We start from the raw sequence: 19458 nt of genomic DNA, 5'->3' as shown, positions 1-19458 counted from the left end.
ATTGGAAATAGAGCAGACCATATGGAAGAGAGAAGTAGTGAACTTGAAGATAGAAATCTAGAAATGATACAAGTAGAAGAAGGAAGAGAAATAAGGTGTACAAAATAATGAGAAAATGATACAAGAGCTATAAACCCTTTTAGGAAGGGCAACATTAGGGTAATGGGCATCCCAGAGGTAGAAGAGAGAGAGACAGAAAGAGAGAGTTTATTTAAAGAAACAATAGCTGAGAACTTCCCAAACCTGGGGAAGGAACTAGATATATAAGTCCATGAAGCTAAGAGAACACCTAATGACCTTAAATGTAAAAAGACTTTCTCCAAGACACATTATATTAAAATTGGCAAAAGTCAGTGACAGAGAAAGAATTTTAAAGGCAGCCAGGGAAAAAAGAATGTTAACATACAAAGGAGCCCCCATGAGGCCATTAGCAGATTTCTCAATAGAAATCCTACAGGCCAGGAGGGAGTGGAATGCCATTCTTAAAATACTGAAAGATAAAAACTGTCAGCCAAGAATACTCTATCCAGCAAAATTATCCTTTAGATATGAAGGAGAAGTAAAGGCTTTCCAATATAAACAAAAGCTGAGGGAGTTCATCAATCCTAGACCTACCTTACAAGAAATGTTGAAAGGAGCTCCTCTTCCAGAAAGGCAAAAATACACAAAACTATGAATAAGGTGATAAATAGACAGACAGAATCAGAAAATTACAACTCTTCATCAGAATATGTTTTTAAACATTTTCTTGTAGCATAAAGATTAAAGAGAGGGAGAAGCAGAAAAAAATAACTATAGCTACTTCAATTTGGTAACAAACACACAACATAAATAGAGATAATTTTAGACGGCAAACACAAAGGGGGAAGAGGATGGAACCTGAACAAGTAAATGAAGATACAATGCTATCAGCAGAAAAAGGAATATTTGATCTATGAGATGTTTTATACAAACCTCATGGTAACCACAAAACATAAATCTGGAGCAGAGACACAAAACATAAAGAAGAGGAAACTGAGAAAAATTTCATAGAAAACCATCAAACCAAAGCAGCAGAGAGAAATACAAGGAAAAAGAAATAATGGAGATACAGAGAAACCAGAAAACAAAGAACAAAATGGTAGAACTAAGTCCTTATCTATCAGTATTCACCCTAAATGTAAATGGTGTGAATTCCCCAATCAGAAGACATAGAGTGGCCAGATGGATTAAAAAAACAAGACCCAACTAATGCTGCCTCCAGGAGACTCACCTTAGCTCTGAAGACAAACATAGGCTCCAAGTGAAGAGATGGAAGATGATACACCAAGCAAACTGCAGTCAGAAGAAACCAGTCAGGTGTAGTCATACTCATATCAGACAAAATAGACTTCATGTCGAAAAAGGTAACATGAGAAAAAAATAGACAATTCATCAAGACATAACAGTGATTAATATACATGCACCTAACATAGGAACACAAAAATATACAAAACAATTATTAACAGACTGACAGGGAGAAATTGACAGCAGCACAATAATAGCAGGGGACTTTAATACTCCACTCACATCAGTGGATAAATTATCCAGACAGAAAGTCAATAATGATACAGCAGCCTTAAATGAAACAGATCAGATGGACTTAATAGATTTATACAGAACATTTCATCCAAATGCAGCATAATACACATTCTTCTCAAGTGCACATGGAACATTCTCAAGAATAGTACACATGTTGAGATACAAAACAAGTCAAAATAAATTTAAGAAGACTGAAATCATATCAAGCATCTTTTCTGATTACAAGGGTATGAAACTAGAAGTCAACTACAAGAGGAAAGCTGGAGAAATCACAAATATGTGGAGACTTAGCAACATGCTACTGAATAACTATTGGCTCAAAAAGGAAATCAAAGGAGAAATAAAAATTTACCTGAAGACAAATGAAAATAAAAATATGATACCAAAATCCATGGGATAGAGCAAAAACAATACTAGGAGGGAAGTTTATAGCAATATAGGTCTACCTCAAGAAACAAGAAGAATCTCAAGTAAACAATCTAACCTTATACCTAAAGGAACTAGACAAAGAAGAATGAAGCCCAAAGTCAGTAGAAGGAAAGAAATAATAAAGATCAGAGCAGAAATAAATGAAATAGAACTAAAAAGATCAATGAAAATAAGAGCTGGGTATTCAAAAAGATTAACAAAATTGACAAAACATTAGCCACGTTCACTAAGAACAAAAGAAAGAAAGCTCAGATAAATAAAATCAGAAATGAAAGAGGAGAAATAACAATGGATACCACAGAAATACAAAAGATTATAAGAGAATATGATGAACAGCTATGCACTATATGAACAAATTGGACAACCTAGAAGAAATGGACAAATTCTTAGAATCATACAATCTTCCAAGACTGAATCATGAAGAAATAGAAAATCTGAATAGATTGATCACTAATAAAGAGATAGAAATAGTAATCAAAAACCTCTCCCAAAACAAAAGTCCAGGACCAGGTAGTTTCATAAGTGAATTCTACTAAACATTCAATGAAAATTTAATACCTATACTTCTCAAACCATTACAAAAAAACTGAAGAGGAGGGAATACTTCCTAACTCATTTCAAAGGACAATTTTTTGATACCAAAACCAGTCAAAAAATAAAACAAAATTACAGGCCAATATCTCTGATGAACACAGATGCAAAAATCCTCAACCAAATATTAGTAAACCGAGTACAACAATACATTGAAAGGCTCATATACCATGATCAAATGGGATTTATCATAGGGATGAAAGAATGGTTTAACATCCACTAATCAATCAACGTGATACACCACATTAATAAAATGAAGGATAAAAAACATATAATCATCTTAATAGATGCAGAAAAAGCATTTGACAAGATTCAATACCCATTTACGATAAAAACTCTCAATAAAGTGGGTATAGAAGGATCATACCTCAACATAATAAAGGCCACACATGACAACCCCACAGTGAACATCATACTCGACAGTGAAAAGCTGAAAGTGTTTCCTCTAAGATCAGGAACAAGACAGGGAAGCCCACTCTCACCACTCTTATTTAACATATTATTAGAAGTTCTAGCCAGAGCAATTATCAAGAAATAGAAATAAAAGGCGTCCAAATTAGAAAGGAAGAAGTAAAACTGTCACTATTTGCAGTTGGCATGATACTATATATAGAAAATCCTAAAGATTCCCCCCAAAAATCTACTAGAAATAATAAGTGAATACAGTGAATTTGCAGAATACAAAATCAATATACAAAAATCCGTAACATGTCTATACAATAACCATGAGCTAGCAGAAAGAGAAATTAAGAAAACAATCCTATTTACAGGCACAACAGAAAGGATAAAATACCTAGGAACAAATTTAATCAAGGCGGTGAAAGACCTATACACCTGTGGGTGGAGGCATGCTGGAGCATGCTGTGACCCTGCTCCAGTGGTGCTGGGCACCATGTTCAGGGGTGTATAGTAGCACTAGGTCCAGGAGGGCATGATGTCTGGATCAGGATTCTGGGGTCTATAGCATCAACAACTGTGTGCTACTTGTTGAACACCCTATGGGGAATCCACAGTAGCTGCAAAGGCTGTGAGGGTCCTCAGTGGCACTTCTAGGTACAACAGCTAGGGACCAGAGCAGGCAGTGGTAGAGGCCAGAGCTGGTGTTGTATACGTACACACAGCTTCAGGGGCCAGCCAGAGACAGCTGTGTATTGTCGGGGGCTAATTGCTGACACACATGTGGTGGTGGGGGCAGGCCAGGCAGCAAGGGCTTGGGCCAAATTCACACACACGAGTAGCTGAGAGGCCCTTGCTATTGGGCCCCTCAGCTACTACTACTAACCATACTACTGTGACGGTTGAGTCTCACCATCAGCACATGGCAGTGTTGGCTGATGATGGGCGTTGAATCAGCGCCATGTGGGTGCCCAGCTGGAGGGGCTGGCTCTAGGTGAGTGCAGTGGCATAGGCCAGTGACAGAAGGCAGGTCCTGATCTAGTCCCATAAGCTACTGTGACGGGCCTGGCTGCTGGCTGCACAGTCTCCTCCTGGGTCATGCATACAGTGGAGGCTGATGAATGGTGTCAGGCCAGCTGCATGCAAATCCGCAGCTATAGGGATTAGCTTGGCATATGCATATGGTGGTGGAGGACAGCTGTGAGGATCTAGGCCGGTGTCTTGCATTTGCGCAGTCACAGAGGCCTTGGCTGGCTTCCAGTGCAGTTCCCAGTCTCCAGTGGGGAGGGGTGGGACGGTAGCAAGGAGGGACTCAAGTGGCTGGTGTCAGCAAATACAAATACCTGTGGACCAATAACCAGTGAAATCAGCAGGGTGTCTGCAGCAGCTGTGCTGACCCTTGGTTCTTTCTTGGGTGGTGAAATCTGCTGGGTTTGTAAGACTAGGTCACTGTGAACCACGATCACCCTTGCTGAGTGGCTGCTATTGGTAGCCCCACTTTTCTTCCTTGTTATTAGCCATCTCTATACATCTCAGCTTTGCCCGTCTGGGTGGGGTGATATGAAGGGACCTTTGTGCAGTACCCTGAAAGGCTGAGGAAGCTAGTTGCTCACCTCACTCTTCCTTTCCCGGTGAGGGGAACTCTTTCCAGTGAGGGTTTCCTCTTGGTGCTGAGCAATGTCGACTTGGAGTTGGGATGATGCTGGTCGAAAGGAGCTGTCTTCCTCCTCCTTCTGAGCCGTTATTTTCTGGTATTCTGGTGAACGGTGTTGCTGAAGTTTCTAAAGTTGACTCCAGAGCTCTTCCAGAGCCGTTTCTGTTGTGGATTGCTGTCGACTGCTGATCTTTGTGGAGAGTTGGAGGCTGGGGTCTCATATACTGTCATTTTGGTGCTGTCATTCCTGAACTGAAATGTATTTCTTATTCTCCTTTAGACGGTAGTTTCAGACCACAGGTGTTTCGTCTAATCTGAGTTTAGTTTTCAAAGATTTTTCTGTGCTACTGTGGGTCTGTCCCACACATGTACCACTCAGGGTGTAGTCTTACTTGCACTATGGTTTAAACATTATTTCAGTTCTCAAAACCTTTATGCTGGTTTGGTGTGTACCATGCATGTGTCACTCATTGGTGACACTGAGACTAGTCTGGATTTATGTAAAGAATAATGGATTCCTTTCTCCTATCAGGGAACACCCATCAATACTCTCAGACCACAGAGCTTTCTGTTTGAGTTTTAATTGCTCATCCTACTGTACTGCCTCACGCCTGGGCCTGTCATGGGACAGGGGCATGAGAAAAATATGGCATCAGTTCCATGAAGGTCACTTCTCTACGGTTTAATTCTCTTCCACATTTTTCCTGCTTTAGTTTACTTTTATTAGCTCTTAGGTAGCTGGATGTGGATAGTCCTGAGATTTTATGTGGATAGTCCTGAGATTTTCGTTGTGAGCAAGAAATATATGTTGTAATATATTTATATGATCATAGCAGGCCTGGAAATTTTCTGGCTGCTGTTTAAATGTTCTCAGCAGTATTTCTAAGGGCAAATTTTTCTACTCTTCTTAGTACACAAGACTTCTTAAATATGTATGTTTATATCATCAGTTTTAGAATATTCTTATACATTCTGTCTTCAATTTTTTTTCCACCCCCTTCACTTGTCACTGAAGACAATAGTCCATATTTTAGATTTTCTCACTGTATTCTCTACTTTCTACCATTTCTTTTCTGTTTTTCATTACTTTTTTTTCCTCTTTGTGCTTCTTTCTGGGTAGTTTTTATTTCCCTTTTCAGCTGGATCTAAACAATTATGAAACTAATTCAATAAGCTTGTCATTTTAGTTATTCCATTTTTCATTTCTCAAATTTCTATTTGGTCCTTTTGATAGTTTCTAATTATGTGCTTAAATTTTCAACATCATTATTTTTATTTATTTCAATAAATAAAGTATAAAGTTTCTGTTTGATTTGTTCCTATTGCTTGTCTCCTCATGTGTTTGCTTATTTTTAGTTATGTGACGTATATTTTGTTAGTTCATTTGTAAAAATGATTTGAGGCCTAGGATGGTGTTATATTCTTCCAGAAAAGACCTGTATTTTTTTAATTTTCCAAGTAACATGGAGTCACCAAAGTCCAGTTGCAAGGTTTGAGATCATTTAAAGCTGTGTTTCAGTCTCAACTTACTTTTAGTTAATTCTTATTGCTAGAGTGTATTCCTTTAGTGTTCCCACCTAAATTTATGGGGTTTATCATGGCTCCAACTTGGCTGACTGTAAAACAAAAACAAAAAACAAAAAACAAAAAACCTTCTGTGAGTCACCTCAGCCACCTCCTTGAAATCAACAAACAGTCCCAGGGAAAAAGATGCCCCAAATTCTGTGCTTACTTCCCTGGACCCTCATCTTCCCCTAGACCATTGCATGGTAGTTCTTCACTATTTCAGTCTCTCCAATGTATTCAAGCAGCCTTTAAATATACCTTAATTTGCTTTTATGGCTGTCCTTAGTGGGAGTGTATTGCTTAGTGCACCACTGCTGCAGAATTCCCCAAGATTAATGTATAAACTGTGAGGTAAGTGTGTAGAATGAAGGGTTTTGAAGATACACCTGAAAACCAATCACTTACTGTTTTATTCAGGGATCAATGGTTGGTTAATGTTCCTCTTCTTTCCTTAACACGAAATCTTCCAAACTTTATGTGGACAACTGAAATATATAATTCCCATTCCTTTTCAGCTACAAATGCCCAGAAGATATGTGTGAGACTTCTGAGTCATTTTGTGGAAGAGATGGCCACGCCCCCCTTCTTCTCCACACCTTTTCGTTGGCTGGAATGTGACTGTGGTGCTGAGCCCTCTCTCACCATTCGGAAAAAGCCATGCTCTAGAGATGCTGTGAAACCATTGTACTGGCCCTAAGCCACATACCCAGATGTAGCATGAGAGAGGATGCATTTCTATTCTATTCGAGCCATTGCAGGTGAAGACTTCTTGTTTACAGTCTGATCTGTACCTTGATTAATACAAGATTTATTACTGAGTGCGTTGCTACTAAATAAAACCAAATAAATGCGCATGTAGCGTTGCCTTAGTGCAGGTAACCTGTAGAAACTGGAGACAACAAGAAATGGATTCCCCTATGGAGCTTCCTGAAAGGTTGGCAGGGTTGGCAGCCCTGCCAATACCTTGATTTTAGCCCTGTCGGATATTCCAGGCTTCTGACCTCCAGAACATTAAGATGATAACGTTGTGTTGTTTTCAGTCACTAAGTTTGTGGTACTTTGTTAGAGCAGCATACCAAATGAATAAACTGAAGTAGGATTCAGACCCACAACATGTTAACTCCTTGTTAAATCATTTCTTCTGTTTTATGACCTTCATTATGTCATAGAAAATCATTTCACAAAACTGTCTCTTGCAAAACCTTGGAAGGGAGACCACAATTCTGACAGGGCCTGCTGATGAAACTCAGAATGTTGAAAGAAGAATAATCTGTTTCTTGCCATCTTCACCAAAGCTTTCAAGGAAGACAAAATTGAGCCTTTGAAGAAATATCTCGGAAGAAGGGTCTTTTCAGTCAATAGGTTGTGGCTTCAAGCCATTAGGTAGTAGTTCCTGTTATAAACCCTCAGCTAGACAATGGGGTTATCACTGTGGCATAAATCAGATAAGGGATTCTAATTCCCAACAAGCCTATGGCTTCAGATGACATTAAGACAGGCACCACTGAGAGAGAGAGAGAGGGAAAGAGAGAAAGAGAGAGGAGGAGGAAAGCCATTAATTAAAAACCAGATGTTTCAAGACTGGAAACTATATTTAGAAGGGATCTCTTTGGCTGTAGATGCAAATAAAGTAGATGCATAAACAATGTCTGAAGGAATTGATTTCAGAAACAGTTCCAAGTCTGGCCTTAGATCTCCAGGATACAAACATTCACCTCTAGGAAACAGCCTATGAAAGGTAAACAGTCCCCAAAAAGGGCCTTGTCTCCAATGTCCATTTCCTACTAGGGTGTGGAGAATAATAGACCAAGAACAACTTCTCAGAAGACAAAACTTGGCATGGCCAGATGGGCATTTCTTTCCACTGACAAGGCAGCAAGTGACTGTTATTCTTGAAAACTATGATCCCTGCAGTAACTGGATGGGGACTTGGGTTATGTTCCTTGCAGAGGGAATGAGTATGGTATCTGATGGGAACAAGAGTATTCATGGGTATTTGAGGGTTCAAAGAGGTGGACTGGCCCCTATGTCCATAACAGAACTCTTGACTTCCCTGAGCCCTTGTTGCCCTTGCAGATAGGCATGGCCACCTAACAACGTTCTGCTCAACCGTGTGAGTATTCATGCTCTCTCCTTCCTTTCTTCTCCACCAGCTTACGGCTAGGATGTGGCTAAGGTTCTGAGCCACCCTGGGCTTTGTGAATGAGTGCAATGTCCTAGGCCTGGCAGAGATCCAGGAAAGGAGCCTGGGGTTCAGCACCTGTGATCCATCACACTTGCCATGGACTGACTGTCCCCACTGTTACTCCATAGAAAATAAATTTCTGCCTTGTTTAAGCAACTCAGCTTTGAAGTCTCTTGTTACAGTAGCCACATTTGTAATTTAACAATATCTACAAATCAACATATGCTTTGATTCAGTAATGAAGAAAATAGTTAAATTTGAGAATACATAAAATTGTGGTCACTAAATGTATGTTTTTATTCAGCATCCTCTTCCAAGAAATGGGCAATGAGTATAAAATTCTGCTCTCCCACGTAAAAGTACCCTGGCTGTCTGGTAGAAAGTTGTTTATATGACTTTTTAGAATGAGGAGGAAGATGAAAAGATATTTCTTCCTGATACTGAAAATGTCAGCAGAAGCCATTTATATGGTTTTAAGAGGTTTGTTCAGGTACTATATCACATCAGTAGATTGAGTAGCTTGAAAGCCTCAAACTATCACTTTTAGAGCTGAAGAAGCTTTAAAGCTCAAGATGGTCAGATTTTTGTAAGAAGACTAAAATGTGGTCCAAACTTTTCAGTCATTGGGTTTGACTCATTCTCAGCACTTAATGTTTCCTTTGATCTTCCGATAAAGAAATTAAGGATGTCTTATAGGAAATATTTAAAAACCATATCCAATTCCTGCAGCAGATCAAGGAAATGAAGCTTATTGCTTAATGTAATAACACAGGGGGACTAAGAATTAACCTCCTACTCTATTTCAATCTCCAAGTGTCTGATGAAATTCTCAGAATAATTTTTTAGGAATGGGTTTTACTTAACGTTGAGCAGATGAAAATTAGGGTGTGTGTGTGTGTGCATGTGTAAGGCACCATCATATTTAAACTAATTACAGAGGGGGCATCTTATTACCTTTTCCCTCTAGAAGTAAGCCCCTTCCTATATTTTGTGCTTAAATTTTCCTTACTATTTCCTCATAATTTTATTTTAAAAAAGCTTGTACCTCTACATAATATGTTGTTTTATTTGCCATGTTATGGTTTAAACTTTGTATACATGGACGCATACTGCATACTACAAAACTTCTCAAACTTTTTAAAAAATATTATGTCCCTTAGATTTGTATGAGTATTCAGTTGTGACATATTGGCTAGCATTCAGTTTATTTCCAGTTCTTTGCTATTACAAGTAGTGCAATTGTGCAGTCCTTTATACCTCCTTGTACACATATTCCAGGGTTTCTCTAGGGAGTAGGATCGATGGGTCATAGAGAGTGCACATTTTTAGCACTAACAGATTATGACAAGTAGTTTTTCAAAGAGGCTGAACAATTCGCACATCCACCAGCAACGTATGAGAGTTCTGTATACCTTTGACAAAATTTGGTATTGTCAGACTTTTCAATTTTGTTTCTAAGCTGGTGGATATTAAAAGACATCTTATTGTGGTTTTAATTTACATTTACTAATGGGGTTACTGTTTTTTGGCCAGTTGCTTTCTACTTTGAAGGTCTTGTTTGGGTCTTTTCATCTTTTGGTGTCTTTACTGGTTGTTTTTATTTTTTAGTTAATTTATAAGAGCTCATCTTCCAGCCCATGGCTTGCCATTTTACTTACTTTCTGAAATATTTATATTTACGAGATAGAATTTACATATTCTTATCTTTAGGTTTTGCACTTTTAAAATTCTTATTTAAGGAATTCCAACTCCCCTGCCCCAAGATGAAGATATCATCTTTCAAATTATTATATTGCCTTTAATATGTAAGTCTTTTATCCATCTGGAATTGTGCAGACGATGCGGCATGGAGGGAGCGTTTGTCATGTGATACGGAGGTCCAACTTATTTTTCTATATGGATAATCAAGTGGATCAGCACCATTTATTAAGAACTCCATCTTTTCCTCATGGTTCTCCCATAAAACAAGTTTTCCTATATGATGGTGTCTGTTCTGATGGTCCAGTTGTCCATTCTTGTTTACACTCTGTAAATTATTATAGTATTTAAGTTTTCATATGTTATTCTTCAGGAGTACTTAGATTATTCTTAGAATTCTGTGTTTCCATTTAAATTTTAAGGCTAACCTTTCAAGGTATACACACACGCACACACCCAAAACAACTTCAATATGTTGATGGATTTTCCTTGAATTTGTTTACTAATTTAAGGATGATTTGAGTCATTTGAAATTGAGTTTTCTTATTTTTGAACACTATGTGAATTTTTATTTATTCAAATTTTATTAATATATGTCAGTAAATATATATACATATTTTCCATAACATCTTACACTTCTTTTGTTAGATTTTTTCCCCCGATTAAATATTTCTGGTAAATTGAAACTCTTTTTACTATGCAAAAGGGTTCATCCTTAAAATCTATTGTCTTATTTAGCTATAGTTTAAGCAGCTTTCTTTTGTGCTTATATTTTTTGGATGCTATTGTAATCAGGTCTTTTAATATATATATATATATATATATATATATATATATACATATATATGTATTCTACTTATTTTTTGCTATGTAAAGAGATGCAATTGATTTTGTATCTAGCAACATTGCTAAAATAACTTCATTTATTCTAGTATTTTATCCTAGAATATTTGGGGATTTACTATATGGACAATTAAAAGACAGATGCATAATGACAGTTTTGTTACTTTTACAATATTAAAGTCTTTGATATCTATTTTCATTTTACTCAACTGAAGGAGAAGAAGCTGACGCCCATCACCTACCCGCAGGGCTTGGCCATGGCCAAGGAGATCGGTGCGGTCAAATACCTGGAGTGCTCGGCGCTCACACAGCGAGGTCTCAAGACGGTGTTTGATGAAGCTATCCGGGCGGTTCTCTGCCCGCCCCCTGTCAAGAAGAGGAAGAGAAAATGCCTGCTGTTGTGAATGTCCGGGCCCCTCCCGCCTGTCCCGTTCCCCAGGACCCTTTGTATGCTTTGCTCAAACGGTGGAGCCTTCGCACTCAATCCCAAGTTGTTGTTACAGATCAGTTTTTTTCCATAAAACCGTTTTGAACCAAAAAAAAAAAAAAAAGGGATATTTAGTACAATTAAAAAAATAAAATGTAATGATAGTGAAAATCTACTTTCTAATAATAAAGGAAAGCTTTCACACTTTTACTGCATATAGAATATTTGTTGTATACGTTTAAAATAAGCTTTTAGCTTTAGAATAGGTTTAGATTTACAGAAAAATTGTTTTGATAGTACAAAGAATTATCATATATCCCACACCCAGGTCCCCCAGTTGCTAACATCTTATATTAGTTTCACCTGTATCACTCACAGTGGCTCAGGCTTTGTTTTTCATTACCTTTACACTTTTGAGGAGGACTGGTCAGGTATTTTGTAGAATGTTCTCCAGTTGGGATTTGTCTGATATTTTTTCTCATGATTAGATTGGTGTTTTTAGAAGGAAAACCACTGAAGCAAAGTGCTATTCTCATCACATCATATCCAGAGTACTATTGACACACTTTATCATCATAACCTATTGTTGATGCTGACCTTTGGAACCTGACTGAGGTAGTGGTTGTTCAGTTTCTCCGTTGTAAACTTCCTCTACCTCTTTCCATGCTGTACTTCTTGGGAAGAGGTCACAATGCATAGTCTACACAGAAGAACTGAAGGATTATGCTCCAGCTCCTTGAGATAGAAATATTTGCATAAATTATTGGAACTATTTTTGCAAAATTGATTTTTCTATTATTCCTAATTTATTTAACCTATCATTTTTAAAATATCAGTATATGGATATTTATTTTATACTTTGGGCTATAATCCACTAGGTACTTTTTAAATTTTGTTATTCAAATTATTCAAAGTTTAGTTATGGGAGCTCTATCAGTTGGTTTCTGGTATCACTTTGACATATCCCCATGATTGTGTGTGTGTGTGTGTGTGTGTTTATCACTTACTTTCTGGCTACTACAAGATGCTGTAGGCTCATCTGGTACTTTCCCTGTCCCAGCCCTAGAATCAGCCATTTCTCCAAGGAACCTTGGTTCCTTTTATTAAAGAATGACATTAGAAACCAAAATGTGGGCCCTAGGTGTACTCATTGCTGTGTGTTTTGTCATTGTTTATAGACCCTCAGATGACGGATCAAGTAAATATATGGGTATATACTAACCTTTATATATATATATACATATATCTGTAAATATGGCTAAACATACCCATCTGAATCTATTTTAAGCTAAACATCAGTTCATATTGATTTTTCCAACTCTAACTCACTATAACATGCATTATTCTATTATTCTAATCATTCTGTTCTCTCCTTGCTTATTTGTAATTCTCATTCAAACCTGACTCTCACCACCTGCCATGCATTCATTCAGTTGTTCAGTTCTAGAAGAGTGGTATCAGATTTTTAATTCATTCCTACATGGGAAATATCTTTATCAACTGGAGTAGAGGTGTACAGTTGTATTGTTTCATTTGCCTTTAGTCTTAGACACACCATTCATTTTCAAATGTAACTTGGTCAGCACCTTTTCCTGCCACCCTCTTTAGTAAGGTTGTTTCATTCATCTGTAAAACAGTTGCAGTATTTTGTCACATTTTGCTTTCTATCTTGGATTCTCCCAACCTCCTAAATCATTTTTTTAATTTGCATAAAAATATTTCCTTGAGCTGTAAAATTCTATGGGTTTTGACAAATGTAGTTCATATATCCACATTAGAATATCACACAGAGTAGTTTCACCTTTCAGAACATCTGTGCTTCATCTATTCAAGAACCCAACCCCAAAACAAAACAAAGCAAAATCTGAAAACCACTGATCTGTTTACCATCTTTAGCTTTTGCCTTTTCCTGAATGTTATGTAAATGGAATCATACAGTATATGGCCTTTTCATTTAGCAAGATGCAGTTAAAATTCATCTCTTTTTGCATATATTGATAGCCTATTCCTTTTTATAAATTTCTGAATAGTATTTTGTCCTATGACCTCACCACATTTTGATTATTCATTTACCGAAAGACATCTTGGTTGCTTCCAGTTTTTGGTAATTATGAATAAGACTCCTATAAACTTTTGCCTGCTGGTTTTGTGTGAATATAAGTTTTAACTCAGTTGGACAATGCTTAAGAATACAATTGCTGAACTCTATCGTATGTTTAGCTTTGTAAGAAACTGCTGTATTATCTTCCGTAGTGTCTGTACCATTTTGTATTTCCACCAGCAATGCATAAGAGTTCTGTTGCTGCACATCCTTGCCAACAATTAATACTGTCAATCAATATTTTTGTAGTTCAGCCATACTAATAGATGCATGGTAGTGTTGCATTGTTGTTTTTTAAATTAATTAATTAATTAATTAATTGATTTTTGGCTGTGTTGGGTCTTCGTTTCTGTGCGAGGGCTTTCTCTAGTTGCGGCAAGCGGGGGCCACTCTTCATTGCAGTGCACGGGCCTCTCACTATCGCGGCCTTTCTTGCTGTGGAGCACAGGCTCCAGATGCGCAGGCTCAGTAGTTGTGGCTCACGGGCCCAGCTGCTCTGCGGCATGTGGGGTCTTCCCAGACCAGGGCTCGAACCCGTGTCCCCTGCATTGGCAGGCAGATTCTCAACCACTGTGCCACCAGGGAAGCCCTGCATTGTTGTTTTAATTTACAATTCCCTAGTTATAAATAATGTGAGCATTTTTTCACATACATAATCATCATCTAAAAATCTTTGGTGAGATGTATGTTTAATATTTTTTGCCCATTTTTCAAGTAGGTTGTTTGGATTTTTTTTTTGTTTGTTTCTTAGTTTATACATCTTCAATAGATTCCTTAATTTTTTTCTTTTTTTTTTACTGAATGGATTTTGAATTTGCCAAAAGGTTTTGGCTTATGTAAACTATTGAGTTAATTATATAATCAATTTCCTTCCATCTGAAAGTGTAGTGGATTATATTAATTGATTTGTTAATGAAAACTAAAATTGCATTTCTGGAATAATTCTAACTTGACGTGTTACCTTTTTATACATTGCTGGATTTGGATCAATTATCTTTATTTAGATTTCAAAATATATTCTCATTAGAAAAATTAGTATATCTACTGGTTATAGATATTTTTAAGTTTTTTCCTCACTTTTTGTGTCAGTTTTGGTAGGTAACATTGCTAGAAATCTGTCTATTTTATCTAAATTAAAGCTTATATACAATGACATGAAATTGGTCAACATATCTTTTTCTTAAGGATTTTTTACACATATTCTCTTTATCCTTATGTCCTTTTTTATTGGTAATATCATTTACATATACTGTTCTCTTTCTCTTTGGTCAGACTCACCAGAGGTTTAATGATTTTTCTGGTTGTTTTCAAAGAACACACTTTTGAATTTGTTGATTCTATTGTATGCTTTCTTTTCATATAAATACTTTATGCTCTAATATTTACATTCCCTTCTTTCTATCTCCTTTGTATCTTTATTGGTTATTTTTCTAAGCTTTAAATTAGAAAGTTATTTTATTGTAACCTTTTCTTCTTTTTATACTATAACATTTAATGTTAAAAGTCTTTATATCTCACAAGATTTGAAACATAATATTTTATGTTATGTCTAAATTTTTAAATTTTCATTATTATTTTAGTTGACTTGCAATTTCTTTAAAAGTATGTCTCTTAATTTCCAAATGTATGAGATTTTAAAGCTACTTTTATTAGGCACTTCTGACATATTCATTTTGATCTGAGAGCATACTTAGTATACATGGGGTGTCATCTATGACAGAATGATGCTGTGTAATAAACTTCTCCCAAACTAAGTGGTTTATAATAATAAGCTTTTATTGAGCTTATGGGTCTGCAAGTTAGCTGAGAAGTTTTGTTGGTCTTGACTCAACTTTCTCACATTTCTGGAGGTTAGTTTGTTGTCTTTGTATTTAGAATGATCTTCACTTGGATCACTAGGCTGATTCCTCTCGAGCCCACATATATTTCATCTTCAAGCATGTTCTCATGGTGATGGCAGTTGGCAAGAGAGAATGTGGAAATATACCAAAATAAGGCACAGTATCAGCCCACATTAAAGTGGGAGTGAACTGCAGTTCACCTCTTTACTAAGAGGAATGGCAAAAGATACAGGGAGGGGTGAACTATTAGCCTATTAATACAATCAATCTACACAATAAGTTATCAATCTGATAAATACGTTTAAAGCTTCCTTTATAAGTAAGTGATCAATTAATATAAATGCCCCATGATTTTTTAAAAAATATTATATAGGTTTTTTTTGGGATGTGTACAAAATTCAGAAATGCCTATTATATCCTACTTGCTGAATGATCTTTTAAATGTATATAAAAAACACTTTTAAAATGATTTAAACGATTCTTTTTTAAATTTTCCTGTTTGAGATATAATTGACATAACATCATATAAATTTCAGGTATACAGCATAATGATTTGATATATGTATATATTGCAAAATAATTAGCACGGTAAGTTTAGATAACATGCATCATCTCACAGTTACAATTTTTTTCTTGTGATGAGAACTTCTAAGATCTGGTCTCAACAACTTCCAGATGTACAACATGGTATTGTCAGCTAAAGTCACCATGCTGTACAGTACATCTCCAGAATGTACGAAGGTGGTCAAAAGTTAAAACTTCCAGTTTTATTTATCTTATAACTGGAAGTTTGAACTTTTGACCTTCACACATTGTCCATCCCCCACCCCCCGCCTCTGGCAACCACTTTCATACAGTATTTGTCTTTCTGTGTCTGACATTTCACTTAGCATAATGCCCTCCAGGTTCATTCATGTTGTCACAAATGACAGGATTTTCATCTTTTTTGTGGCTGAACAATATCCCTGAGTGTGTGTGCGTGTGTGTGTGTGTGTGTCACATTTTCTTTATCCATTTATTCATTGATAGATGTTGTTTCCATGTCTTGGTTATTGTAAATAATATTAAAATGAACATGGGGGTGCAGATGTCTTTCAAGGTAATGATTTCAATTCTTTTGAATAAACACCCAGAATTGGGATTGCTCAATCATATGGTAGTTCTATTTTTAATTTTTTGTGGACCCTCTATACTGTTTTCCACAGTAGCTGCACCAATTTACATTCCCACCAACAGTGTACAGGGTTCCCTTTTCTCCAGATCCTCACCAACACTTGGCTTTTTGATGACAGCCTCTCTAATAACCATGAGGTGATAGCTCATTATGTAGTATGAATTTGGGCTGCAAAGTGGCATAAAGGTCTCACTGTAATTATGGATTGTTTGGTAATTTAAAAAACCTTCACTTATCACAAATATCCTGGGCAGAGAATTTTCCTCCTAACTTTTGGTGTATGTTGGAGGAGGTTTTATCTAGTTCACACTTACATTGACTTTGTAGCCCTTTGGGATCCCAGAAATGTAGGGATCTATTATTGGGTGTCCCTACCTGGGATTCCCCTAATATTTGTGCCCTAAATCATGAGGCCTACATGGCAGTGAAAATAAACCCTCAATTTACTAAAGTTTTGTCAGTTTTCTCAGAGTAAAAGCCTGATTCATTGCACATCTCACCTTCCTGATTTCTCTTTTTTTTTCTTTTAAGTTTTATCTTGTAATTGTTCCCCTTTTTTTCTTGTTAACTCATTAAAAGCTCTAAAATGTGATCTTTAAAAAAAGTTTAATCTGGAATTTTATCGTATTTGATGGGTCAGTTATGGTGTAAAACTCATAGTAATTCTAGAGAGAGATTTCTGAAATGATATTCTAAGGACTTGTATCTCCATCATTTTAGTTTCACATTCCAAACGAATATCCAGAACTAACAGAAAAGATTGCTAAGCTCTAATTGCAATTTAAAAAAAGAAAGAAAAAATAAAAACTGTAATTGTGCTATAAGTTTGTCAAATTCCATGGAAATAAAGTGTGAGGAAGGAAACAACCAGCCCTTTAGCTAGGGTCTTGAATCCCAGAGTCTTGGACTGGAAGATGTCTGTGACATCATTGTTTTCTGGGTTGAGAAATAGCATTTCTGAGGAAGCATAGACCCAAACCAGGCAGAAACACTCACAATGTCCACTCTGAGGTCATAAAGAACTCAGAAGATCCAGGCAAGATGGGAGTGAAGAGGAAGATAGTGGGGAAGGTTTGCAGCTGGGAGCATGGCATCTGGTCAGGAGAATTTCCTGCAACAATAAGTAAACACAGAGATAGTAAGGAATACAGGACTTAAACACTGGCTTCCTGATGTGAACACTACTGCTTCTAACACCACATTGCATCATGTTATGAAGAATGGTAGAAAACTGCAAGAGTTTTCTATATCACACTATGTGATCCTTAAAAACCTTACATTCTGCAAAATCACACCTGTAAGGGGAGAGTGTATTGGGCCAGACCACTGAAAACGTATCTTTTAAACCAGACCCTACAAAAAATTAACAATAATCCTGATTAAAATACCAATCTCATTTAAAAGAATTAGCTTGCAAATTAATAGAAGAGCTATAATTGATAAAATTTTACTGAAAAAGAACATGTGAAAGTAGTCTGATGGAAACAGGTGTAAGGAACAGCTAAGGGTGTGGAGTTATGGAGCAGAAACAAAGAGATACTCTCATTATCAGGAGATTCAGGTGCAAAGCAGCTGCTGGTGGTTTTGCACAACACGCAACAATCCAGAGATGGATGGCTCTGGCTCATTGATTTGTGATGGTTTCTTAGAGCACTATAAGCCCATCTAACAATGGCCAAACTCAGCTAGAAGGAGAACTTCAGGGAACAGATGCTCCGTAGAGCATGTATCCCCCATGGTTTGCTGTGTCCACATTTTTTAGTGTCTGTAATGCTCAACTGCTATGACTAGGTGACACAAAACAATAAAGTGCTCAGGACAAACATATAAACTGAAGTACCTCGAGTTTATACTGAGAGTCTCTTATTTACTAAACACGTAGGAGCTAATTTTCTTTACAAAAACAATTCTGTAGCAAAACAGATAGTACTTAATTAAAAATGCAAGCCCTATGATTTTCTAAGCACGTCTCTTTAAAAGTAGGCTTTGAAATAAAATAGGAGTTAATAAATACCCAGTGCATATCTGTATTGCTATCTTACAAACTTAACACATGTATTAATAAAATTTATTTTCTTATCTTTCTCCTTTACCAAATCTGAGCTCCTTGAGTATGGGGTCATGTGACACTCTTCTTGGTGTTCCACCACCTCTCACAGAGCCAGGCAGAGGTATTTAGTAAAATGTTTGCAGAATGAACACACATATGATCACATATATGATTGACTGAAAGGGCAGCCGGTGCCCCCCACCCAGACATAAACCTCTGTGTGGGATAGTGGTGGAGGTTGTGCAGGTTGTTCCCTACAGGGTGCAATTTCAAGGGTGCCCTTATTTGTAGAGCACCTACTCTGTGCCGTATTGTAATGTGGACACACTATCTTTAATTCCCTCCATGGACCTGGACCTTCAAGTTTTAGAGTAGGACATTGAGGCTTAAAAGGGGGCAAAGTGGGAGATGCGGGGAGTGAATAGATGCAGTGATGGGAGCTTGTGGAAGTCTTCAGACTGCGATTTTCTCAGAACCATCTACTTGAGAATGAGGAGAGAAGTGGGGAAAAGAGGAAAGAGTCGCATGTATGTATGACTAAGGAAAGACCAAAGCTATAAAGAAAACCAATTTAACCTTGATGCTTAAAATAATCTCCTTTAAGGAACTCAGTTGGGAAGGTGTTTGTTTGTTTAAAAACTTGCATTTCCGAGGAGGTAGAGAAGATGGCGGAAGAGTAAGACGCGGAGATCACCTTCCTTCCCACAGATACAGTAGAAATACATCTATACGTGGAACTTCTCCTACAGAACACCCACTGAACGCTGGCAGAAGACCTCAGACCTCCCAAAAGGCAAGAAACTCCCCACGTACTTGGGTAGGGCAAAAGAAAAAAGAAATAACAGAGACAAAAGAATAGGGACAGGACCTGCACCAGTGGGAGGGAGCCGTGAAGGAGGAAAGGTTTCCACACACCAGGAAGCCCCTTCACGGGTGGAGACTG

The sequence above is a fragment of the Balaenoptera ricei genome, chromosome 7 (genome assembly GCF_028023285.1).
Source record: "Balaenoptera ricei isolate mBalRic1 chromosome 7, mBalRic1.hap2, whole genome shotgun sequence".
In the NCBI taxonomy this organism is placed as follows: domain Eukaryota; kingdom Metazoa; phylum Chordata; class Mammalia; order Artiodactyla; family Balaenopteridae; genus Balaenoptera; species Balaenoptera ricei.
Note: the sequence above shows the minus strand (reverse complement) of the source record.